The 27150-nt window shown below is 37.0% G+C and overlaps 1 long non-coding RNA gene and 2 other non-coding genes across 5 annotated transcripts; all 3 read left to right on the top strand.

Moving 5' to 3' along the window:
• Positions 1-70: 70 nt before the first annotated feature.
• On the top strand, positions 71-25443 carry LOC141523481 (uncharacterized). Of its 3 annotated transcripts, XR_012478498.1 has the most exons (7): positions 71-232; positions 456-484; positions 711-749; positions 1890-5565; positions 9507-9611; positions 15582-16537; positions 24027-25443. It is a non-coding gene; the product is annotated as an uncharacterized LOC141523481 (long non-coding RNA). The 3 variants fall into 3 exon arrangements; XR_012478499.1 differs by having other exon boundaries at positions 1890-9611; positions 16178-16537; XR_012478497.1 differs by having other exon boundaries at positions 1890-9611.
• On the top strand, positions 543-605 carry LOC141490320 (small nucleolar RNA SNORD48). Its single transcript, XR_012469160.1, has one exon. It is a non-coding gene; the product is annotated as a small nucleolar RNA SNORD48 (small nucleolar RNA).
• LOC141490315 (small nucleolar RNA SNORD52) lies at positions 1280-1348 on the top strand. The gene has a single exon (XR_012469155.1). It is a non-coding gene; the product is annotated as a small nucleolar RNA SNORD52 (small nucleolar RNA).
• Positions 25444-27150: the final 1707 nt, after the last annotated feature.

Raw genomic sequence — 27150 nt, 5'->3', positions numbered from 1 at the left:
TCAGGCATTGCCGGGCAGCCTCCCCTCTCAAGCCCTCCCCTCCCCCGCCCTCTCCCGCGGCTTTAAGTAACGCCCTCTGGGGGAGGGGTAGCCTTTCCTCTACCTGCTCGGTGCGCGATGGTGGCCGCGCCGGCCGCCCCGCGTGGCCGTTCGCCCGGTGGCTGACCTCGGTGGGCTTCGCCGCATTATGGCGCCAGCTTCCGCAGCCACCTTACAAGGGGCCCGGCTGCCGGTAAGGCCTCGCGGGCCGGGCAGGGTTGGCAGGGCGGGATCCTGGCAGGGATGGCAGGGCGGGAGCCGGGTGAGGTTCGGACGGGATGATCCTAACGTGCAGACTAGAGTTTCCGATGTCCCCGTGACGTCACCCTTCGCGACTGATCCAGCCTCGGAGGAGCACGTGCTGCCCTTCTGGCCCCCTTTCCCCGCCCTTCTGAGTGAATTGTGTTTCCTTCCAGGATTTAGGAGCCGCGCAGCTGAGCCGCGGGTGAGTGACCGGGGGAAGCGGGGCCTGCGTGGTCGGGGGCGGGCGAGAGGCCGTGACTAGCATGATGACCCCAGAGTGGATCTGAGTATCTCTTTGATGCCACCACCGCAGCGCACTGACGCTCCTGGTCGGGAGCTGGGGGTGGGGGGCGCGGGACGCTCAAGTGCTTGGCAACTCTCTGAATTCTCTCCTTTCCTTTTTCTTCCCTTTTTCTCATTATCCATAGGTAGGAATTCTAAGCAGCAGGTTCTAAAGGTGAAGAAAGGTAAGTTCTATGTAGAGATGCGGTGGTAGTCATTCGGGTTTTCTTATTTTAAATTGAAGATGGCTGTTCTCAAACTGCAGGTTTTGCTATTTCCATCGTCTCCCAAAAGGAAGGTTCCTTAGCTTATATTCCTTTCCAAATAGTCTGACCCTTATATGGTGCAACCTTCTGCAACTTCTGACTCTTCTTATATCCTTTCATGCATTTTCTTTTCTTTTGAAAGCAGTCCACGATGTTTATTTCCTTTTAAACCAAGATCTACAAATGTCTCTGCATTGTTTATTTCCTCTTTAACCAAGCTTAACAAATGTCTCTGCATTGGGCAGCTAGGTGACAGAGTACTTGGGCTCTAATTCGGACTCTGACAATTACCTAGCTGTGGGCAAGCCACTTAACCTCATTGGCCTTGCAAAAACCTAAAAAATTCTTTGCAATGACATTTTCTCTTTCTACTAACACCATGGCATTCTCTTAATGCATTTCAGGGCTCTCAGAATATCTTTCATCCAGACCTAACGCCTCTAAAAGTTGGGAATGATGAGTTTTTCAGACTAGAGTCTCTGACACCTGCATTGGAGACAAGAAAAACACTCTGACCCATCCTGTGAATTGAGCATGGATTGTAGGATGATCTGGAAGCCATAAGCCTAGATCTCTTGCCTTATTATCTTCCTGCAGGTGTTGTGGATAGGAAGAACTAATAACTTTGGCTCTTGTGTGAAGCTCATGTTTTTCCCACACTTTCTCTACTGTTAAGAGAACTGAATTTCCAGAACTTTAGATTTTGTAAAACAGCCCAAGGCCACAATCTAGGTAATTACTAAATGTCTGAGGCCAGATATGACTCCTGACTACAGGGCCTGTGCTCTATCCACTGCACCACCTAGCAGCCCCCTAGGACTTTTAAAAGTATAAATAAGGAAATGTTTGCAGCATCTCTTGTTGAGTGGAAGGTAGCAAGAACCAAGATAGGAGTGATCTACTTGGCACTAAGTACTTGATTTCTGTTCTGAGATTGACTTATTATACCTAGTTACCATCTCTATGGACTTAGCTAACAAACACAATTGGGAATGCTTCTCTTGTAGAAAAGGAAGAAGGAAAGGTTTTGAAATAATCTATCCTCTTTTGGATTTTCAGGGTCCTATCTTGCTTGTTCAATATTGTAGCTCTTCCCGACCCAGGAAGCCAAGGATTTTTCTATGTGGACCAGTGATCAAATCAGAGGTGGCAAGCACTTGAAGTTGTTTCTTTTTGTTTGTAATTTTGTATTTTTGAAATAAAAGTTTTTCATTTTCCCGATTTTATATTTTTCATTTGTATATAAAAATTACTGTCAAAGGTGAAGTGATAAATCTATAGGTTACATCACATGCATGATAAAAAGTAGGGAAAATAGAATTAAGTGTAAGGAAGCTTGCTGACTTACCTTCAAAGAAGCAGTGGTTCTTAAATATTAGACATTTTGCATAATTCAGTATTACTACAGAAACAGGCTATGTAGCTGTGAGAAGGCAGACACTGAAAGTTGGCTAGTGAGGTTACAGATGATACCTGGCCCTAGGGAAAGATAAGATCATAGCTATCTGTGAAAAACAACATTTAGAAACTGCATTGTAGCTGAAAAAAGATGTATGCTGATAGAATACTATGACTCCATAAAGTGATCATGAAGGACAAGAAAAAATAAAGAGATGCTTGGTACAGGAATGCAATTATTCCTGATCTAGGAATTCCTTGCATGAGTTCTAAATTGCCTGAGGCAATTGGGGGTGGTCAAATGACTTGCCCATACAACTATTAAGGATGAAAGTAAAAATTAGTCCCAGGCCCAGTGTAGTAATCCTGAAGTACTGCCTCTTTGTCATTCAGTCATGTTCCACTGCATTTGGGGTTTTCTTGGCAGGGAATTAAGAGTGGTTTGCTTCTCAGCTCATGAATGAGGAAAATGAAGCAAAGTTAAGGAAACCACAGCAATTAACAAGGCAGATTATCAATATGGGGATAATTGAATCTCATGGAATTTTGAGCTGGAGGGAGGTTATCTAGTTTAACTCCTTCATTTTCCAGCTGAGGAAGTTGGCCCCCAAATTAAAATTCTTAGTCATGGTCACAGGTAATGCTGTCTGACATTCAAATAGCGGTGGACAATTCACAGGATTTTCTTGATCCTGAAAACTACATAATCACTAGGATTAAGGTTTTATGGCACACATAGTATATTAAGTGGGGTTTGAAAAAATGGATAAATCAAAATATATAAAGTCCTTTGCAAACCATGAAGCCCTATTCAAATACCAGCTAATATTTAGCATGCATAGATGAGAACTGCAGGCATAAGAATCAGAGTTGGCAAAAGCAGGAGATGGGAAAGAACACAATACACAAATTGTTTAGCATAAGTTTCCTTAAAACCTTCCCTTCCTGGCATATGATATATTCCCCAAGTTTTTGGGAATAGGAATGTCTAATTAGAAAGCAAGACTTAAGTAGAAATAGTTTTATGGTGAAATATGCAGTATATATAAACTAAGTTTATAAACTATATGCATTTGTACATCTTTATATGTATATATATGGATACATACATAATTTACAAAAACCAGTCACAGGTGTTGTCATGTTAAACCAATGAGTATTACAAACTTTGACCTTTGGAAGGAGTGGGAGAATGGCATCAGATAAAATGTAGAGTTTAGTTCTAATCAGAATGTATAAATCCTTGACCCTCAAATCTCTGAAAATTATTGAAACATAAAAATAAAGGATTATCATCTGATCAATGTGAGTTTTGTTTTCAATTATACAGATCATAATTAATCTATATCTGTTCATCCTGTGATTTGTCCATGTCCTCCCCTTCCCTAGTGAGCCCAATAAATGTTGTGAAGTTGTGAAATCCCTCGTTTTATTTTAGCATCATAAGGATGATGGGAGCAAAAGTCCATTTCCAATTGATTTCAGTTCTTCAATACACTTTATGCCCCTACCTGCTCTCTGAGTGATAGTTGTAAGAGAGGCCATACATTTTATTTCATGGATTATTATAAATGTTTAAAAATAACAAGTATCAGGGGCGGCTAGGTGGCACAGTGGATAAAGCACCCACCCTGGAGTCAGGAGTACCTGGGTTCAAATCCAGTCTCATACTTAATTACCTAGCTGTGTGGCCTTGGGCAAGCCACTTAACCTCCTTTGCCTTGCAAAAACCTAACCGGCCCCCAAAATAACAAGTATCAAAGTACAGAGATTAACAGCAAGATTTCCCATAGAAATTCAGAGTTCCTTAAGAAAAATAGTAATGTTAGGAAAAAAGAGGGGGGGAACAGCTTTCAAGGTCATGCATGTAACTGGGTTGTTATTAGCAGCCTGGCAGAGAGAAAGGGCAGAGCTTTCAAAGGGAGCCTAACATGCTATCTGTATTGGGAGGAGTTAGGAAAGTGTGGTTAACACCAGTATGTAACCAGTTTCAGACCTTGGGGAGGAGAGCAGGGCATGTGGTGTGGGAGACCTGAGTTCAAATCCTGCCCCAGATATCTACTAGCTCTGTGACCTTGGGTAAGTCATTTGATCCTGTTTGCCTCAGTGTCCTTATTTCCATCAGGAAAATTTCAAAGATTCTTTAATACCTTCTTGAATGCAAATTTCTCTTCCTTGCTTTTCAAAACCCTCCATGGTCTGGACTTATGCTACCTATCCAATCATATTCAACTGATCTTAAGCTTTCCAAGATTCTTCCTATCTTCCATATTATTCTTCCCTACCAAGAATACCGTTCATGCCTCCACCAAACCCATCCTTGTCCTTTAAGAAGCCTTCCCAGTCTGATCAGAGAATTGCTGATGTCTTTGCCTCTTTGTTTCTGAGAAATATTTTGAATGGTCCTCCCTATAACCCCAGCTTCCTCACTTATACCCACAGATCCTCCCTTTTCTCTGAAAAAGTATATACTTTATCTACTCAGACTTTATGCCCAGGTCAAGATTCTACCTTTTTCCACAAACATCTTTCTCCATGTCTTGTTTATGTCTTCATTTTATTCTATAATCACCATTTTAAATCACTAACCCCACCCTAACATGTGGGTCAGGATGGTCTTGTCACAGGACATATCACAGGACCTTATCAGGAAGGTTATGTCTGAGGTTAAGGTAGCTTAGAGCTCAGAGATAATGGTTATTTGGAGCTCAGTCATTATTATCCTTAGACATGTTGAGGACCCATTTCAGTACCCTTCCCTCTCTATGACCCTAATACTCAAAATTAGAGTTACTCTTCTCCCTTAAAAATCACTTCCCCAAGGGCAGCTGGATGGCTTAGTGGATAGAGCACTAGCCCTGGAGTCAGGAGGATCTGAGTTCAAATGTGACCTCACATAATAATTTCCTAGCTGTGTGACCTTGGTCAAGTCACTTAACCCCATTGCCTTAAATAAATGAAAATTTAAAAAACAAAAACAAAAAACTACTCCCCTGAGCATTAAACTATATAAACTAAAGTAACTACTGAATTTCCTTTGACAATCACTAACAATGTCCCTGCCACCTCAATTCTCATCAATTTATTTCTTTTCAAGTGACATCTTCCACCTCCATCCAGATTCCCTCCCCAAATAAAAGATCCCTCACCCTCACCTCAGACCCAGGCCCGACCCTCCCACTAATATCATATCCTACCTTCTTAGTTCAAGATTCTAAATTAAAAACAGCAACAGAGGAGGTAGGCAAATAACTTTGAGACAAAGGTTTGATTTTTTTTTTCTTTTTGACTTTCTAGACCTTGATATCAGTCTCCCTCCCCCCTTGAACCTCCTCAGGTAAGAAACATCAAACACACGACCAAGTCCTCCATGGGACTCAAACAGTCATCAGGTATGGACAAACAGAACTGAGTCACTATAGCTTTCTTACATTTTTATGGCAGGAGAATTGAATGGGGCAGAGTCTGGAAGGAATTTGATAACAAAGTTCAGTTCTTAGGCATGGCTACCTTTGCCCCCTGAGCTCTTGTGACTACCGTCTTCTCCCTCTAGTAAATGTCCTGTATTATGCCGTGATCCATAGATCATAAAGGGTTGGACATGACTAAATGACTGAACAACAACAAAAATCTCTAATCCAAGTCAAAATGAGCAGATTTACCATGTCATTTCTGCTCATGCCTCCAGGTTTATATAAACGGAAACTTTTTTAAAAATTTATTTTGAATTTTACAGTTTCTCCCTCCAATCTTGCTTCCCTTCCTCCCACCCCCACAAAAGGCAGTCTGTTAGTCTACATTATTTCCATGGTATACGTTGATCTAAGTTGAATGTGATGAGAACGAAATCATATCCTTAAGGAAGAAAAATAAAGTATAAGAGATAGCAAAATTACACAATAAGCTAATGGGTTTTTTTTCCTAAATTGAAGGTAATAATCTTTGGACTTTGTTCAAACTCCACAATTCTTTCTCTGGATATAGCTGGTATTCTCCATCACAGATAGCCCAAAATTGTCCCTGATTATTGCACTGATGGAATGAGCAAATCCACTAAGGTTGATCATCATCCCCATGTTGCTGATAGGGTGTACATTGTTCTTCTGGTTCTGCTCATCTTGCTCAGCATCAGTTCATGCAAATTCTTCCAGGCTTCCCTGAATTCCCATCCTTCCTGGTTTCTAATAGAAGAATAGTGTTCCATGACATACATAGACCACAATTTGTTCAGACATTCCCCCATTGATGGACATTCACTCAGTTTCCAATTCTTTGCCACCACAAACAGGGCTGCTATGAATATTTTTGTTCAAGTGATGTTTTTACCCCGTTTCATCATCTCTTCAGGGTATAGACCTAGTAGTGTTATTGCTGGATCAAAGGGTATGCACATTTTTGGTTGCCCTTTGGGTGTAATTCCAAATTGTTCTCCAGAAAGGTTGGATGAGTTCACAGCCCCATCAACAATGTATTAGTGTCCCAGATTTCCCACATGCCTTTCAACATTGATCATTGTCCTTTCTGGTCATATTGGCCAGTCTGAGAGGTGTGAAGTGGTACTTCAGAGATGCTTTAATTTGCATTTTCTCTAATAAGTAGTGATTTAGAGCAATTTATCATATGACTATGGATTGCTTTGATTTCCTCATATGTAAATTTCCTTTGCATAGCTATTGTCCATTTGTCAATTGGGAAATGACTTGTTTTTTTTTAAAAATTTGACTCATAAACAAACATTTTCAAGGATACCTAAAGCTTTTAAATATTTTTTATTTTTCAGGTAAAAAAGTGTTTTTTAAAAAAAATAATTAATTTACTGTTCCTCCCTCCAGCAAACAAAAACAAAACCCAGTTCCCTCAATTGGTAGTTGCATAGTTCATAAAACAAAATCCAACATTAGTCATGTCTGAAAATATCTTTGTATCAATTTTTAATTAAATATTTTATTCAACTACATGCAATTGTTTTCAACCATCATTTTTTGTAAGACTTTGAGTTTTACATTTTTCTCCTTCCCTCCCTTCTTTCTCCCCTCCTCCTGAAAGTAAGTAATCAATATATAAGGTATACATGTAAAACTAAGTTAAACATAGATCATATTAATCAAGTTTATTGCTTCTGTTAGGTGAGATGTTTCATCTTAATTCTTTGGGATTCATAGTTTGTCATTGTTTTGATCATAGTGCCAAAGTCATTCAAAGTTTTCATTATAATGCTAAATATAACTGGCAGGATGCCTTTAGAGAATTGCTTCAGTAATCAAATCTCAGACCTCATTTTGTTCAATAAGTGTTACCAATGAAAGTGCTTATTATATTACAAAGCCTTAATCATCAAATGATTTGAACGTGGCTAAAAGTGGATCAGTAGAACAGAGTAGGTACATAAATTGTTGATTTGTGTTTTCTCTTTCCTTTTTGAATATTATATTTGCTAGGGGCAACTAGGTGGTGCAGTAGAGCACCGGCCCTGGAGTCAGGAGTACCTGAGTTCAAATCTGTCCTCAGACACTTAATAATGACCTAGCTGTGTGGCCTTGGGCAAGCCACTTAACCCCATTGCCTTGCAAAAAAAAAACACAAAAAAAACAAAGCCCCCCCCAAATATTATATTTGCTAATGATTTGCTAATGATTTGTCATAGATTTACATATGAATCATCTTTGGTAATATGCTGCAGACTACATAAGGTCTCCTTGAATCTCTCTATTCCCCTTTGAGTCACCCATAATTTTGGTCATTGCAATTATTGTTTTCTGTCATTAATAGGGAAATAGCACTAGCAGAATACTGATCTTAAAATGATATTTGATTTGTGTGTTTATGTTTTTGTGTGTGTGAGAAAAAATTGTTCTAGTTTTATTCATTTCATCGTGCTCCTATTCATAAGAATTTTCCCAGTTTGCTTTATAATTATCCATTTCATCATTTCTTATGGCACAATAAAGTTCCATCAATTTATGTGCCACAGTGTATTTATTCATCCCAGAAAAGGCTAATACTCCCTTAGTTTGGAAATTTTGATTAAGGGGAAACAAGCTATTATGTTTTGATATAGATTTTTCAGCTTATTTTGATTTAGGTGGGGGGATATAGGCCTAATAGTTGAACAGCTTGAACAGCTGGGTCAAAGGGTATGCATACAGAGTCTGGAAAGTTGTCTAGGCATTAGTCTAAAATGCTTTCTAGAATGATTAGCCTAAGGCTTAACTCCAGTAACAGTGCCCTATTTTCCTATAGGCCCTCTACCATTTAAAATTTTCTTTTTTGTCATTGTTGTTATTCTGATAGGTTTGAGATAAAACAATGTTTGCTTTATTTTGCATTTCTCTAAATTTTAGAGATATTGAGCACTTTTAAAATATTTTAGATGGGTTTGAATTTCTTCTTTTGAAAACTGCTTATTTACATTGCCTGACCATTCAGCACTTAAGACTTTAATCAAACAAACTTGCTGTAGCGATTTCTCACCTAAGTTACCTGTTTCCCTTTTATAATTACTATATTTGATTTGCTTGTGCAAAAATTGTTAAATTTTATATAATAAAAATTATCCATTTACTTTGTATGATCCTCTATCATTTTTTTATGTTACAAATTCTTCTACCCATAAGTCTGAAAGATAATTTTCTCTTACTTTTCTAATATGACTTTTTTCTATTCAGGTCGTTAGTCTGTTTGGATGTTATCTTGGTGTATAGTCTAAGGTGTTGGTCTTGATCTAATTTCTGCCAGACTCCTTTCCTAGCAATTTTTTTTAAAATAGTGTATTCTTTCCATCTGTATGTTATGTACCTAATCTGTACTCTGATCCACTTCTTTTTTTTTTTTTAGCCAATATCAAATCATTTTGATGTTAAGGCTTTGTATTATAATAAACACATTTTCATTGATAACCAATATTGAGCAGAATGAGGTCTAAGATTTGATCACTATAGCAAGGTTCTAAAGACTTCTTTCTAGGTTAACATCAATCAATTAACATTAGTTATCTGACTAATTATAAACCCACATTATTCTATTGCAATCTTGCTCAAATTTTTCATTTTTTAGAACCAGAAAATCATAAGGGACTCTATAATATTCCTTACTAAAAATCTAGAAAAGTCTATAACAAAGGTACATGGCAGGTATATGATAACCTACAGAATGTCTACAAAAATTCCTTAATCCATCCATCAATATGTATTTTTGTCAAAAATGGAAATGAAACTTGCCTGGCATGACTTACCTCATGAACTGGTTCTTAGTGATCACTATTTTCCTTCCTCTTTCTAGTGTGAAGATCATTCTCGTTGATATAAAGATGAAAATATAGCTCTGGCTTTCAATTAAAGTGAATTCATTAAGCATTAATAATTGCTATTTATATATCACTTGAAGGTTTGTATATATAATTCTTATTTGATTCTCACAACAACCTTGGTATGTAGGTTCTATAACTAAATATAGATGAGAAAATCTTTGAGAAGTTTGCAAAAGTAGTTTACAGAAGTAGTAAATGTCTGTGGCAGGATTCAAGTCAGGTCTTCCTGACTTCAAGTCTAGTGTGCCATACTACTTCTTTCTATATGCCAGACACTGTATTAGATACAGTAGAGGGTAAAAAGACAAACATGAAAAAAGTCTCTACCCTCAAGGTATTCTTGGATCATAGAATAAAATAAACAGCTTATGAAAGTCTATAATACCACTAGAAATGACTTTGCAAGCTTTATTCCAATAAATCCAAGGTAGGAAAGGTAGGTTGAAGCCACGTAGGAAAAGGCTTTAAATTACAAACAAGAAGGGTTTGAGTTTATCTTAGAGATAAAATAGAACCATTGGAATATTGATTTTACTGAATAAAGGAGTATAACACAGTGAGACTTATGCTTTAGGAGAATCATTGGAGTGACTATATGAAAGATAGATTGAAGAGAAGAAAACCTGAAGCCAGGAAAAAGGGGCTGCGCATTGATTTTTTTAAACACTATCAGCTTCATTTGCCAACAAAGTAAAGTTAATTCATAATGTTTTATTCTTTTGAACATTTTTAATATTCAGAACTTTCCTTATCTTTACTAATCTGGAAATAATGAAGTTCAGAGTCTCTTTTTTTAAAATTTATTTTTATTAAAGATATTATTTGAGTTTTACAATTTTCCCCCAATCTTGCCCCACCCCAGACAGCACTCTGTCAGTCTTTATTTTGTTTCCATGTTGTACCTTGATCCAAATTGGGTGTAATGAGAGAGAAATCATATCCTTAAAGAGAAGAGAATTCTAAGAGGTAACAAGATCAGACAGTAAGATATCTGTTTTTTTCTAAATTGAAGGGAGTAGTCCTTGCACTTTGTTCAAACTCCACAGCTCCTTATCTGGATACAGATGGTACTCTCCTTTGCAGACAGCCCAAAATTGTTCCCGATTGTTACACTGATGGAATGAGCAATTCCTTCAAGGTTGAACATCACTCCCATGTTGCTGTTAGGGTGTACAGTGTTTTTCTGGTTCTGCTCATCTTGTTCAACAAGATGCAAATCCCTCCAGGTTTCCCTGAAATCCCATCCCTCCAGGTTTCTAATAGAACAATAGTGTTCCATGACATACATATACCACAGTTTGCTAAGCCATTCCCCAATTGAAGGACATTTATTGGATTTCCAATTCTTTGACACCACAAACAGGGCTGCTATAAATATTTTTGTACAAGTAATGTTTTTACCCTTTTTACTCATCTCTTCAGGGTATAGACCCAGTAGTGATATTGCTGGGTCAAAGGGTATGCACATTTTTGTTGCCTTTAGGGCATATTTCCAAATAGTTCTCCAGAAGGGTTGGATGAGTTCACAGCTCCACCAACAGTGTAATAGTGTCCCAGATTTCCCACATCCCTTCCAACAATGATCATTATCCTTCCTGGTCATACTGGCCAATCTGAGAGGTGTGAGGTGGTTCAAAGTCTCTTTGTCAGATGTAACCACACAAAGCCAATCTTGAAGATTGTTCTTTAAGATATTTCTTGGTGAGATATTTTAAGTATTGTTTATAGAACTGTTTCTCAAACACACAATCTTATTCTTGAAGCATTTAATGTAAACAACATTTCCTAGATTGCCTGTTTTTCCATCGACTTAAACTTTTTCCTTCAAGAGTTGTTCAAGAGTAGTTATGCTGCGGATAGAGTACTAGCCCTGGAGGTAGGAGGACCTGAGTTCAAATACGGCCTCAGACACTTAATAATTGGGTAGTTATGTACTTAACCCCATTGCCTTGCAACCCCCCCAAAAACTGTTCAAAATTCCCAGAATCAAAAATTCACTTTTCAGTGGATGAATAAGTCAAGATCATTAAACTTCCAAGTTGATCTCAGCAGTGCCATCTAGGACAAAGGACTCAGAAAGAGGCACCAACTATTAAGTGTCTACTATATGATCAGTTAGGTGGCACAGTGAATTCAAATCTGGCCTCAGTGATGACACCTTAGGCAAGTCACTTCATCTTATTTGCCTCAGTTTCTTTAGCTGTAAAATCAGCTGGAGAAGGAAACACAAACCACTCCACTGTCTTCGCCAAGAAAATCTCAAGTGGGGTCATGAAGGGACATGACTGAACAACAGCAAACTATGTCAGACACTGTGCTAAGTGCTTTACAAATAATATCTACTTGGATCCTCACAATAATCTTGGGAGATAGATTATAATTCTGATGAAGAATTAAGGTGAAGAAATTGAGGTAGACAAGTCATTTCTTCTGGATCATTCAGCTAGTAAATGTCTAAGACCATATTTGAACTCAGATTTTTCTTATCCTAGATCTATGACTCAATCTATTATGCTATCTAGACCAATAGGGAATGTTTTTTTAATAGTCCAGGCAAGAGGTCAAATAGACCCTCTGGCTATTTCTCACATGCTCTTTCCAATCTCAATGCTTCTGCCCAGATCTAGCATGTACTTTGTTTTCATTTCTTAGAATCCTCAGTTTACCTCAAAGTTTGGCCCAAGTACCACATTTTCCATGAAGCCTTTCCTGATATGGCTACTTATAGCTTCCTTCCTCAAATTACCTGGTGTTGGATTCATATATATTTGTTTATATATTGTCTCTCTCTTGTTAGAATTTTCACTACTTGGGGCAGGGGTGCTTATTGATTCATTTCAAGTTTGTGTCCTGGAGGTCAATAAATGATAAAGAAAAAATATTTCTGATTGTATGTAAATCAGTGTCAGCACAGAACTGGTATACCTAAGTCTGATTTGCATGAGAAAAACATCTGCTAAGCACATGAAAACATTGGTTCACATTTATGAGTTATTCTAATATTATTCTTTTGTAAATCTTACCCCAAATCTGTGAGATAGAGAAATTATAAGCTTTAATATCTCTACATTATAGATTGAGTAGCTCATCTGTACATTAATCATGTTGAATAAGCTCAAAGGGAAATAAAATCTGATATGGGAAAGATAGTTGTGGGGGAGGTATGATTCTGGAAGCTGATGGACAAGGTGAAGGGAAGAGAGCACCTAGTCATTGTTTCCAGCCCTTAGTGCTTATATCTCAAGTACCCTAACCAATCTACTTGCTTCTCATGAACTATTCCATTTTGCCTCAGCTATACACCCTCATAATCTTCATCTTGCCATTGTCTACAATCTCTGTATTCAAGAATTCTGAAATGTCCTATCCAAATATAATCTATTGGAGAGCTTTTTATCTCTCCAGCTACCTTCCCTACTCCATTCTTCATCCATACGGTGACCTCTAATTCCTTGACTGAGCAATTTTCTACCAGGCCATCTCCCCTTCCACTATTCTCTTCTCTTTTCTCTATTTTGATTCCTTGAATTAACTCAGTTCTATACTGTACTTTCTTGAATCCTTAGTCACTCTCTCATATTGCCAATTATAGACAATTTTGCTTCAGCCTTAGATCAATCCTATCACCTATTGCCTATACTTTTATATGTGTACTGCTCAACAAAGAGAAAATCATGAAACTACTAAAGGGCCTTCACTGCTATTAGGCAATTCTTCCATAAATGTCTATCAACACATTATCCCACTCTCCACAGAAGCTTTTCCAAACCTTTTCATTCCCTCCTCGAACCTCTCATAGCTTTCCCTCCTCCTATCCTCTCAGCAGAGAATTTTGCCTCATATTTTATGAGAAAAAATTGAGGCCATGCCATTTTCTCCTCTCTTCCACATTTCCTTTCATTGTGGTACCTTCTGCTACTCTCTCCTCCTTCACCCTATTTTAAATGATGAAGTGACCTTACAAGGTTAATCCTTCAAGTGATCCCATTCTTACCCATCTCCTCCAACAGATTGCTTCCTCCCCCAGCCCCACTCTATCATTTATCTTCAATCTATCTTACTTTTTTTAAAAATTTAAAAATTTTATTTGTTTTCCAATTATATACAATAGTAATATGTACCCATCATTTTTTGCAAGGCTCTGAATTCTACAATTCCCCCCCACCTCCCTCCCCTCCCTCTCACAGAAGGTTGTCTGACAGTCTCTACATTGTTTCCATGCCATACATTGATGTAAATTTAATGTTATAAGAGTAAACATAAGAATAAACATACCCCCCCAGAAGATGAGAAACCTCAAGAATAAAGAGAGAGAAAAAAATTTGTACTTCAGTCTGTGTTCTGTTTTTGGGGTGAGTTGCTTTCTTTATCGTAAGTCCACCAGAGAAGTTGCTTCAATATTTTTCCCTTAGTTGCTATTACTAGCTGTACCTCCACTCTATTTCTCCCCACTCTCCTTTCATCCTGGCCCTGTTCGAAAGTGTGTTGAATCTGAGTACCCTCTCCCTCAATCTTCCCTCTCTTCTATCACTTATTCACCCCATTCCCCCTCATCCCATCCCTTTCTTCCCATCCTTCTCCAGGGCAAGATAGATTTCCTCACCCTATTAAGTGTGTATGTCATTTCCTCCCTGAGTCCTTTCCAATGAGAATGAAGGCTCACTCATTCCCCCTTGCTTCCCCCCCCCACTCCATTCAAAAAGCTTTTTCTTGACTCTTATGTGAAATCTCTCAGCTTCTTCATCTCCTTTTCCTTCCTCCCAGTACTTTCCCCATCACCCATTGACTCCATCTCTTTACTACATCATACCTTTATATTCCACTCCTTCCTATGTCCTGTCTATATATACTCCTTCTAACACCTCTTATAAATGAGAAAGTTCATATGAGTTATCAATATCATCTTCCCGTGCAGGAATACAAACAGTTCAACATCATCAAGTTCCTCATAGTTAGTCCCTCTCTTCCACTCCCTCTATGGTTCACCAGCATCCTGTACTTGGAGATCAAACTTTTTGTTCAGCTCTGGTTGTTTAGATAGGAAAGTTTGAAAGTCCATCTTTTCCCCTGAAAGAGGATGTTCACTTTTTCTGGGTAGTTGATTCTCGGTTGTAAACCCAGATCTTTTGCCTTCCAGAATATCATATTCCAATCCCTACGAGTCCTTAATGTAGATGCTGCCAGATTTTGTGTAATCCTGACTATGGAGGCTCAGTAGTTGAATTTTTTGTTTCTGGCAGCTTTTAGAATTTTCTCTTTGATTTGGAAGTTTTGGAATTTGGCTGTATTATTCCTGGAAGTTTTTCTTTTGGGTCCCTTTCAGGGGGTGGCTGGTGAATTCTCTCGATTTCTATTTTACCCTCTTCTTCTAGGATCTCAGGACGATTTTGCTGTATTATTTCTTGAAATGTGAAGTCTAGGCTCTTCTGGTCATGGCTTTCAGATAGCCCAATAATTTTTTTTTAAACTGAGCAATGAACTTTATTTAACAGGCAACAAGTCACCATGCATGGTCTCAGAATCTCCTTTCTATTTCTCATACCAAATGACTTACATTGTCCTTCTATCAAAACATTTGTATGGATTTTTGGTACCTCTAGCACTTGGGCTGACACCCTACAAATTCTGGAGGCAAAAAAGTTACCTATATGGTAACCAAATGCTCTGACAAGACAGTTAACAAAGTCATGTTTTAAAAAAATTCCTTTTTCTAACATTAGGATTTCATTCATCATAACTACATACTCTATCTGAGCTAATGTTACTGCATTTTAAAAAAATGGAGAACAAGAGGGATAGATAAAAAAGAATAATAGGATGGAACAGCTGTTAGTGAAATGAGATGGGAAAGAGTTACAGGGAAAGGGAAGAGATGAAATTCTAAGCAACTCTTGTCAAGGAAAAAGGGCAACATTTAATGCACATTGGTGTAGACAGCTTTATTTTGTGCTTCATTTTTTAAAAGGCCTCTTTACCAAGAAAAATTCCTTCATCTCTCTCTCTCTCTCTCTCTCTCTCTCTCTCTCTCTCTCTCTCTCTCTCTCCAGGGATCAGGTGTGGAACCAACCCCGTCATGAAAGACAGAGGCAGTAGTGACATTTGCCCAGAGAAGCTAAGAACTGAAATCACAGACCAGTTCCTTCTTGAGTGGATATCCTTTCAGAGATCATTAGCACAATCAAAAATAAAGGAATGGGCCAAAATAAGGACAGTGTTCCCCTAGAACACAGCTCATTTAGGGCAGTGTTCAGACACATGTGAGGCCTGCTGAAGCTCAGGTAGAATTCAGGAAGGGGTTCCAGGACTGCAGAACACAGACAGCTCAGTCCATAGTACCTTCTAGAAAAGCAAATTCATCCACAGCTTCTATTGCATTATCCAGGTCCTTCCTCTGGAGAGTTTTCCTTTTCCCTTGTTGAGCACACAAGTAAGCATCTTTTGCAATTGTCTCCACAAACAGTTCCACTCTGTCCTGGTTCTTCTGCTTTTCTAACCATTCCTTTGTTTCCTTCTCTGGCTCCTCAATTTTTTCTCAGCTCTTTGAGGGATAGAGAGTAAAAGAGGTAGGTTCCTGATGAGCTTCTGCATTTGCTCCTCTCTTCTCTATACTTTCTTTTTTGACAATCTCATTTGCTTCTTACAGAATTTCAGAGATGGACGTTTAATCCTCTCCACACCTAAAAAAAAGAAACCCGCGGTTCGAGCCAGGATGAAGACGGCTTCCTGGCCCGCCAGGGTCATGTCTGAGTCTGCCTTCACCAGCGCCTTCAGCCATACCAGCGGCAGCCACGACAAGCGGGGCCTGGTCGATGCTGCCGGGGCCTGCGGTAGAGGGCCAGCCGCCCGCGCCGCCTCTTCACCGGGGCCCTCCTCTGCCGCTGGCACAGCTGTTGGGCCGGTCGCCACCACCTCTGTGCCCGCAGCCACCGCCGCTGCCATCCCGAGGCCCGTGCGTACCTAGCCCAATAATTTTTAAATAATTTCTTCTGGATTTGTTTTCAAGGTTGGTTGTTTTTCCAGTGAGATATTTCACATTTTCTTCTAATTTTTGGCCTTTTTTAGAAGAGTTTTATTTCTTCCTGCTTTCTTGCAAAGTCATCAGCTTCCTTTAGTTCCATTTCGCATTTGAAGGAGTTATTTTCTTCAGAGAGCCTTTTTATCTCCTTTTCCAGCTGGCCAATCCTGTTTTTTAAGGCATTCTTCTCCTCATTTGCCTTTTGTTTTTCTTTTTTCCATTAAGCCTAAACTGGTTTTTAACATATTATTTTCTTCAGTATTTTCTGTATTTCTTTCACCAAGCTTTTGGTTTGGTTTTCATGATTTTTCAGCATCGCTCTCATTTCTCCTCCCAATTTTTCCTCTACCTCCTTTAATTGCTTTTCAAAATCTATTTTGAGCTCATCCATAATCTCAGCCTATTTTCTATTTCTCCTGGACGTTTTGGATATGAAAGCTTCGACTTCATTGACATCTGAGTATGTGTTTTGATCTTCCATGGAACTAAAGTAATTCTCTATGATCAGATTCTTCTTTTTTGTTTACTCATTTCCTCAGCCCAAGACTAATTTACAGCACTTCCAAGGCTTTGGGTTTTTTTTTTGGGGGGGGGGGACAGCCCACTGGGACATTTATTTCTCCAGGGTCTTGTGCTCTCTAATCTATGCTTTGATATGAGATGATTACAGCACTACCCTCTGCCCTGGGGCTATAAGGAAAGATCCAGTTTGGCTATTTAGTATGGAAGCCTAAACTGCAATATGTGAGTGAAGACAAGCAGCAGGGTCCTACCCCTGGGAGAGCAGAGAAATCTCTTCAGACTTCCCTTACAGTGTCTGGGGGTGCAGGCTGCTTTCTCCCAATTCTCGCTGCAGAATCTGCGGCCTGTGTTCCCACTCCACACTCATCCAGGTGCAGCAGAGTTCTCTTCCTGCCCCTTCAAGCTATTGCCAGTGATCTCTGGGCTGTGCTGTGCTGGGCTGGGCCTTGGCTTTTTTCCCAACCCCAGGTCCTGGTGAAACATACCTTTCCCGCAGAACTTCTAGGTTATCTTGGACTGGGAAAATGTATCACTTAGTTTTCCTGTGGATTCTGCCCCTCTAAATTTTAGCTAGAGTCATCCTTTGTTTTTTGGGAGTTTGGGGTGTTGGAGTTCTCAGGAAATGCTTCCTTCATGCTGCCATCTTGGCTCTGCTCCTCAATCTATCTTTCTACTGTATCATTCCCTACTGACTATAAACATATCCATTTCTCCTTCTTGTAAAAGGATCCTCCATTTATCTCTGCCAACTATCTTCTGCCCTTTGTAACTAAGTCCCTTTAAAAGATTTTTGCTCTGAGGTACCACCTCAAACCTATCAGATTGTCTAATATGACTAAAAAGGAAAATGATCAATGTTGGGGGGGATGTGGGAAAACTGGGACACTAATGCATTGTTGATGGAGTTGTGAACTGATCCAACCTTTCTGGAGAGCAATTTGGAGTAACTGTGATACTCCTTTGATGCCACTACTAGGTCTGTATCCCAAAGAGATCACAAAAAATTACAACCCCACTTCATAGTGGCAAAGAACTGAAAATCAATTGGGGAATGGTTGAACCAATTGCAGTATAGGAATTTGATGGATCACTTTTTTTTCCCCATTATATAAACATTTTGTTTTCCAATTACATACAATGATGGTTTCCAACCAATCTTTTTTTTCAAGGTTTTGAGTTTTACATTTTTTTCAGCCTTCCTCCCTCCCTCAAACAGAAGGCAATCTGATTAAATCTTTACATCTGCATCCATGATATGCATAGATCAAAATTGAATGTGTTGTGAGAGAAGAAATAGTTCCAAAAGGAAGAAAGAAAACATTAGAGATAACAAAATTATGTAAACATAAGACAACTTTAAAAATTGAAGATAAGCTTTGGTCTTCCTTTAAATCTCACAGTTCTTTCTCTGAATATAGTTTTCTCCATCACAGATTCCCTAAAATTGTCCCTGATTATTGCACTGATGGAGTGAGCAAATCCATCATGTTTGATCATCATCCCATAGGATGGAATACTATTGTTCAATAAGAAATGAGTGACACAACTTCAGAAAAATATAGAAAGACTTGCATGGACTGATGCTGAATGAAGTGAGCAGAACAACATTGTATACACCAACAGCAACAATGGGTGATGATCAGCAATGATGGACTTGCTTATTTCAGGAGTATAAGATGGAAAATACCATCCATATTCAGAGAAGGAACTGTCTTTTGTAAATCATTCTTTCCCCTTTCAGATTTGATTTTTATTTTATAATATGTTTAGTATAGATATATGTTTAACTTTGTTATAGATGTCCAACCTATATCTGAGTGCTTTCTGTCAGGGAGAAGGAGAAGGGAAGGGAGGGAGGAAGAAAAATGTGAAACTCAAAATCTTACCTAAAAATGATCATTGGAAAGTATCTTTGCATGTTGTTTGAAAATAAAGTAAAAAAAATTTTGTCTAAAAACTTCCACTTTTTCTCTTGTATTAATCCCTTAGATTTTAGCTTCAGACTTTATCCTTCTATTGAAGCTGTTCTCCAAAGTTACTAATGATTTATTTGCCAAATCCAATGGCCTTTTCTTAATCCTCATTCTCCTTGACCTCTCTGCAGCTTGTTACTGCTGATCGCTCTTTCCTCTTAAATATACTGTTTTGGGGATACCACTCTCTTCTGGGTCTAATCTTACCTACCTGACTATTTTTTCTTCTTTACTAGGGTTGTCCTTCAGCATTCTATCCTGGGCCCTTTTCTCTCTCTACTTTACTTGGTGATCTCACAAGTTTCTATGGATTTAATTACCATCTCTATGCTGAGTAGTCTTGAATCTACTTATCCATCACTAATTTCTGTTGACTTCCAGTCTTATATTTCCATATGCTTTTCAAATATTTTAAACTCACCATGTCTAAAATAGAATTCATTATCTTTCCCTTAAAGTCTCCCTCCTCTCTACTTTATTACTGTAAAGGGTAACTTAATCCTTCCAGTTCCCTCAGGCTCACAACCTGGAAGCCATCCTGGATTCCTCACTCTCTCTCATCCCCTATATCCTGTCCATTGCTAAGGTATGTTGATTTTGCCTTTTTAAAATCTATTTTTAAATATACTTTTTGGTGTCTCTCTCCCTTCCTATTCTGCATTAGAAAAAGCTACCATTTCACATAGATTTGTAAATCTATGTAAAACCATACTATGTATTATATTTCTGTTTATCATTTTCTTCAAAGGTCTTTATATTTGATTTGAATATTTAAATTATTCAGAATAACTTGGTCATTCACAATTATTTTCTGAAAAAATATTACCGCTTACTGTTCTCTTGGTTCTCATTTCACTTTTCATTATTTCATGCAGATCTTTCCATATTTTTCTAAAATCCACCAACTCATCATTTTCTATAGTATAGGACAACCCCCTTCTAGTTCTTTGCCACCACAAAGAGAGCTGCAATAAATAATTTAGTACATAATAGGTTTTTTTCCTTTTTCCCTAATCACCTTGGGAAACATATAATAGTAGTATTGCTGGATCAAAGGATATTCTGTTTTATAACTCTTTGGGCATAATTCTAGATTGCTGTCCAAAACGATGGATCTGTTTATAGTTCCAAAACAGTGTAATAATTGTCGGAATTTTTCCATATCTCTTGCAACATTTGCCATTTTCTCCTATCATTTTAGCCAGAGTGATAGGTATGAGATATCTCAAAGTTGTTTTAATTTGTATTTTTCTAATAATGACTTGGATCATTTTTTTCATATAACTACATATATATATAGATAGATAGATAGATATAACTACATAGATAGATAGATAGATAGATAGCTTTGATTTCTTCATTGAAAAACTGTCAGTTCATATCCTTTGACCATTTATCAATTGGGAAATGATTCTTATTCTTATAAATCTGAGAAAGTTTTGTTTGAGATATGAAACCTGTTTGAGGTGAGACCTTTATCTGAGAAACTGTTTACAAAGCTTCCCCCTTCCTTCCTCCCATAATTTTCTGCTTTCCTTCTAATTTTGGAGATATTGGTTCAAGAACTTTTTAGTTTAATGTACTCAAAATTATCCACTTTACATCTCAATACTATTGCACTTTTTCTATAAATTCTTCCTTATCTATAGGTAATGTGTTCCATGATCTAATTTTCTTAAGAGACTCCCTTATATCTAGATCACATATCCATTTTGACCTTAGTTGGTAAATAGTATAAGATATTGGTCCATATCCAATTTCTGCCAGATTACTTTTCAGTTTACCCAATAATTTTTACCAAATAGTTTTATCTCAAAAGTTTGAATCATTATAATTGTCAAATATAAGGTTATTATTATCATTCTCTACTATGTATTGTGTAACTATTCTGTTCCACTGATCCACATTTCTCTTAGCCAAGACCAGATAATTTTGATAGTGATTTATCAATATAATATATCCTTCCTTTACTTTTTTCATTAATTCCTTTGATATTCTCAACCTTTTATTCTTCCAAATGAATTTTATTATTATTTTTCTGGCCAAATAAAATAATGTGTTAGTAATTTAATTAGGGTGATATTGAATAAATAGATTTAGGCAAAATTGTCATTTTTATTATATTGGCAACATCTTTTGAATATAATATATATATATATATATATATATATATATATATATATATATATATATATATATATATATATATATATATTTGCTTTTCTCTTCTCACATACTCACCAATAGTTCAGGCCCTCATCGTCTCATACCTAGCCTGTTGAAGGTTTCTCAATATCTCCCCCCACTCTAATCCATATTTCAATCAGCTACTCAAGTGATTTTCCTAAAGTACAGTTCTGATCATATCACTCCCTTACTTAATAAACTCCATTGGCTCCCTATTGTCTCCAAGATTAAATGCAAAAAAACTCTGGTATTCCTACCTTTCCAATATCTTTCCAATCTTCTTATACTTACTGCTCCAATATGTACTCAAATAACACCGGTTTCTTGGCATTCCATAAACAACAGCTTCAGACATTTTTTCTAACTCTTACTATTGCCTAGAAGTTCTCCCTCCTCAGGAATTGCATTTTTTAAAATTAGGAGTCTTCTTTAACTTCTCTAAGTAATATTAATTTTAATGCTTTCCCTTTGCTAATTATTTCCTATTTATCCTGAGGCAGATAGATAGGGTGGCAGGTCTGGAATCAGGAAGACTTTTTTTCCAAATTCAAATCTGCTCTCAGATAGTTACAATGACCCTTAGCAAATCACAACCTCTTTTGCCTCAGGTTCTTCATCTGTAAAGTGACCCAAAGAAGGAAATGGTAAACCAATTCCTTATCTTTGTCAAGAAAATACCAAATGAGGTCAATGAAGAATCAAATATGGCTGAATAATAACAATGTGTAGAATGGAAGAGCATCAACAATTTATCCTGTATGTATCTTGTTTTGGATAGTTGTTTATGTACAGACTCATGTTTGAGGGCAGAGACTCTCTTTTGCATTTTTTTGAAACTCAGATGCTTAGTCCAGTCCCAGGTCCCATAGCATGTGCTTCATAAATAAATGTTGATTGAACCCTTGCCATAAAACCATTTTGTAGCCTAATTTTCTGTAAAACATTGCCCATAAAGATTTTCCCAGTAATACCACTTTCTCGATAAACTGTTGCTGTCTCTGATGTCTCATAGGAACATAGTGAGGAACTCATTTTTAAAAGTAGTGATTAATATGGATCTATGTTTAGAATAGTTATAGAGTTTATATTACATTTCTGTCAGGAGGAGCAGGAGGGAACGGAGGGAGAAAAATGTAAAAAATGATTGTTGAAAACTAACATTACATGTAGTTGGCAAATAAATAAGAATTTTTTTTAAAAAGTTTCACAATAATCAATACATATAGCATAAATATTATGATTCTTTAGGAAGCTTCTTCAATAATGACAAAATTTCTTTTCTTTAAAAAGATTTTATTTATTTTGAGTTTTACAATTTTTCCCCTAATCTTACTTCCCTCCCCCACCCCCAAAGAAGGCAATTTGCCAGTCTTTACCTTGTTTCCATGGTACACATTGATCCAAATTGAATGTGATGAGAGAGAAATCATATCCATAAGGAAGAAACATAAAATATAAGAGATAACAAGATCAGACAATAATATATCAGTTTAATAATGACAAAATTTCTAATAAATTGTTCATAAGAAGAAATTTTTTTTTCTTTTTGCAAGGCAGTGCCCAAAGTCACACAGCTAGGTAATTATTAAGTGTCTGAGGTTGAATTTCAACTCAGGTCCTCCTGACTCCAGGGCTGGTGCTCTATCCATTGTGCAACCTAACTATCCCTCTGAGGAAACATTTGACACTATTGACACATTATCCATTGCACCACCTACCTGCCCCAAAGGGAATAGAATTATTATGCTGGATGGGTTTTGATGGCAGCTTATGACAGAGAGAAGGTAGAATTAGTTAATTTCTAGTTTACTTTTATTTATTAAGGGAATGATCTTTAAAAGATTGAACATAGAACAAAAATGGTTTAAGTGGACATTGAACAATTAAGTGAGGGGATCATAGAGTTCCTAGGTGTTCCAAATCACTGGGCTGGGAAGAACTGAATATGCCAAAATATTGAAGAAAACTAGCAGATGTGATTAAATTGCTATTGGTGATCTATGAAAAGTCATGGAAAATTTGAGAGGCACTGCAGGCCTGTAGATGAAACCATGTTCAAAAATATGCAGTTTATAAATCATAAATCAGTGAGCTTGACATAACTAAGACTGAGTGGTGAAATGAATTGTTAAAGATCATATAGATCCAGTTAATCTAAGTTGTGGAGATACAAAGAAAGGCAAAAATCTGTCTTTTCCCTTAAGTACATGGAGAAGTCTTAATGGAGAAGATAACATGAAAATATTTATGAAGAGATAAAGACATATATATATATATATATATACATATATGTGTGTGTGTATGTGTGTATACACCCCCCCACATACATACTTAGCATAAATTGGAGATAATCAGCAAAAGGAAAGCACTAGCATTAAAATTATTCAAAGTTAGTTTTTCTGACTATATGCAAGCTATTCTTGAATTTCAGCTATGCACTAAAAACTTTTTTCTAACCTGGAAAGACTTGTATGAACTGATGTTGAATGAAAACCCAAAATAACATTGTACACATTATCAGTAACTCTGTGTGATGATAAACTAAGATTAAAACTTAGCTCTTCTTAACAATATAGAGATCAAAGACATTTCCAAAAGACCTGTGATGAAAAATAGCATCCACATCCACAGAAAGAACTATAGAGTCTGACTGTAGATCAAAGCATATTATTTTCATCTTTTAAAATTTGTTTTCTGTTTTTTCTCGTGGTTTTTCCCTTTTTGTTCTGATGGCTAATATGGAAATATGTATAAAACAGTTGTATGTGTTAAAAATGTTTTTTTCTGTGATATAGATGGAAGCATAACAAGATATAATAAGATGGGAAAACAAAGTCTGAACCCTGAAAACACTGGGGTAAAAGACAGGACTGGGCTGGGAACAATCCTCTATTAAGTCAGAATGTGGACATAAAGGGGAAAAATAAACAACCCCTGGAAAGGCAAGGTCTGGACTGCATAGGCAACATCTTGTCCATCAACAAGCAAGGAATCAGATCCCAGCCCCAGCAAAATAAATCTATACTCCCTACCCTCCAGGGGCAGAACTAAAACAACAAAGATGAACAAAAAAGCTAAAAGAGTGCTCACTATAGAAAAATACTTTACAGACAAAGATGACAGCAATGCTGTGTCTGAAAAAGAAAGTAGTGAAAAATCACTTACCGGGGAAGTATCAAAACAGTCTATAAACTGGACTCAAATACTAAAAGCTCATTGAATAGCTTAAAAAAGAATTTAAAAACCAAAGAAGAGAGGAAGAAGAAAAATGGAAGAAAGAAATGAAAGTCATGCAGGAAAATTATGACAAGTTGCCCAAAGAAATCAACTCCATTAAAAGTAAAAATAACCAATTGGAAAAGCAAACACAGAAGAAATTGAAAGAAATTGAAGAAAATAAAATCCAAAATATTAAAATCAAACAATTAGAAACCAATGAATCTACAAGATTACAAGATTCCATCAAACAAAATAAAAAGGCTGAAAACATTGAAGAAAATATAAAGTAACTTTTAGGGAAAACAAATGACCTGAAAAAGAGATCGAGAAGAGACAATCTATGAATCATTGGACTACCAGAAAGCCTGGACCAACAAAAGAACCTGGAAAACGTCATGCAGGAAATTATAAGGGAAAACTGCCTAAATCTATTGGAAAAAGTCACCAATATAACTATAGAACCCCTCCTAGAAAGGGACTTCAGGATTAAAAACTCCAAGGGCTGTAATAGCCAAATTCTAGAACCCTCAAATAAAGGAGAGAATATTGCAGCAGCAAAAAGAAAACAATTCAGATACAAAGGGAACATAATCAGACTAACACAGGACCTATCTGCCTCAACATTGAAGAGTCCGAAGAACTGTAATAACATATTTTGGAGAGCTAAGGACCTGGGACTACAACCCAGAATGTACTACCCTGCAAAATTCAGCATCTACTGTCAGGGAAAAAGATGGATGTTCATTGAAATAGACTTCCAGAATTTCCTGACACAAAGACCAGAACTGAACAGATAATTCAATCGCCAAATGCATGACTGAAGAGTTGCATAAAAAAGGTAAATGAAAAGGGGATAGAAAAATCAAAACTGTTTTAAACAAATGCTGGTAGACTATAGTGTCTCTCTTAATTACAATCATTTGTAAAGTTCTCAGATGAGACCTTCAGAACCTCCCAGTACTTAGACGTTTTTTTAATAAAAAATTTTATTTATTTTGAATTTTACAATTTTTTCACCCTAATCTTGCTTCCCCTCCAGCTCCACAAAAAGCAGTCTGTTAGTCTTTACATTTTCCATGGTATACATTGATTTAAGTTGAATATGATGAGAGAGAAAAATCATATCCTTAAGGAAGAAAAATAAAGTATAAGAGCAAAATTATATAATAAGATTTTTTTTTAAATTAAAGGTAACAGTTTTGGTCTTTGTTCAAACTTCACAAATCTTTCTCTGGATACAGATGGTATTCTCCATCACAGATAGCCCAGAATTATGCCTGATTGTTGCCCTGTTGGTATGAGCAAGTCCATTAAGGTTGATCATCATCCCCATGTTGCTGTTAGGGTGTACAATGTTCTTCTGGTTCTGCTCATCTTGCTCAGCATCAGTTCATGCAAATTCTTCCAGGCTTCTCTGAATTCCCATCCCTCCTGGTTTCTAATAGAACAACAGTGTTCCATGACATACATATACCATGGTTTGTTAAGCCATTCCCCCACTGAAGGACATTCACTTAATTTACAATTCTTTGCCACCACAAACAGGGCTGCTATGAATATTTTTGTTCAAGTGATGTTTTTACTCTTTTTTTATCATCTCTTCACAGTTTAGAACCAGTAGTGGTATTGCTGGATCAAAGGGCATGCACATTTTTGTTGCCCTTTGGGCGTAATTCCAGCTTGCTCTCTAGAAAGGTTGGATGAGTTCACAGCTGCACCAACAATGTATTAGTGTCCCAGATTTCCCACATCCCTTCTAACATTGATCACTGTCCTTTCTGGTCATATCAGCCAGTCTGAGAGGTGTGAAGTGGTACCTCAGAGATGCTTTAATTCGCATTTCTCTAATAAGTAGTGATTTAGAGCAATTTATCATATGGCTATGGATTGCTTTGATTTCCTCATCTGTAAATTGCCTTTAGATATCCTTTGTCAATTGGGGAATAGCTTATTTTTTTTAAAAATTTGAGTTAGTTCTCTGTATATTTTAGAAATGAGTCCTTTGTCAGAAATACTAGTTATAAAAATTGTTTCCCAATTTATTACATTTCTTTTGATTTTGGTTACAGTGGTGTCTGTGTAAAAGCATTTTAATTTACTTAGAGATCTTTAAGATTATTTCAGTTAATTAGATCATGATTTGAATTAACCTGTGCTTCACTTAACAAGAAGTTAAGTACCTGGGTGGGGCACAAAGAAAGAAAATAGGCCTGGGGGAGGGGCACATTGTATGTACTTGAAAGATGCTTGAAAAGGGGTAAAACATGATTATAATTATAATTTGTTACAATTTGAGTCAATGCTGCTTATCAAGCAATCAAATTAATAATCTGTGATGATATCTTGATAACAATATAAGTTTATTATCAAGCAATCAGTGCTTGATGATACCTGATTAATAATATTAGAGCAATAAATAACACTAAGGGAAGAGGCACAAAGATTTATAATTTTAGAGGAAAAGAGGGAAGAATATGAATGCTGAGTAAATTCTATTCAATAGATTTAGCCCAGTGAGGGAATAAGATACATTCCCACTTGGGTTTAAAAATCTAATTTAATCTACAGGGAAGGGGGAGACTGGGAAAGGGAAAGATAAGGGAAGGAAGGACTGATAAAAGGGAAGGGAAGGTATAAGTGAAAATAAACTTAAAGTTAAATTTTTAAAAGTCAGAGGGGAACTATAGTAAAATTTTGATG

The sequence above is a fragment of the Macrotis lagotis genome, chromosome 5, assembly GCF_037893015.1.
Source record: "Macrotis lagotis isolate mMagLag1 chromosome 5, bilby.v1.9.chrom.fasta, whole genome shotgun sequence".
Classification (NCBI taxonomy): domain Eukaryota; kingdom Metazoa; phylum Chordata; class Mammalia; order Peramelemorphia; family Peramelidae; genus Macrotis; species Macrotis lagotis.
This window is presented reverse-complemented; position numbering and strand designations above follow the sequence as displayed.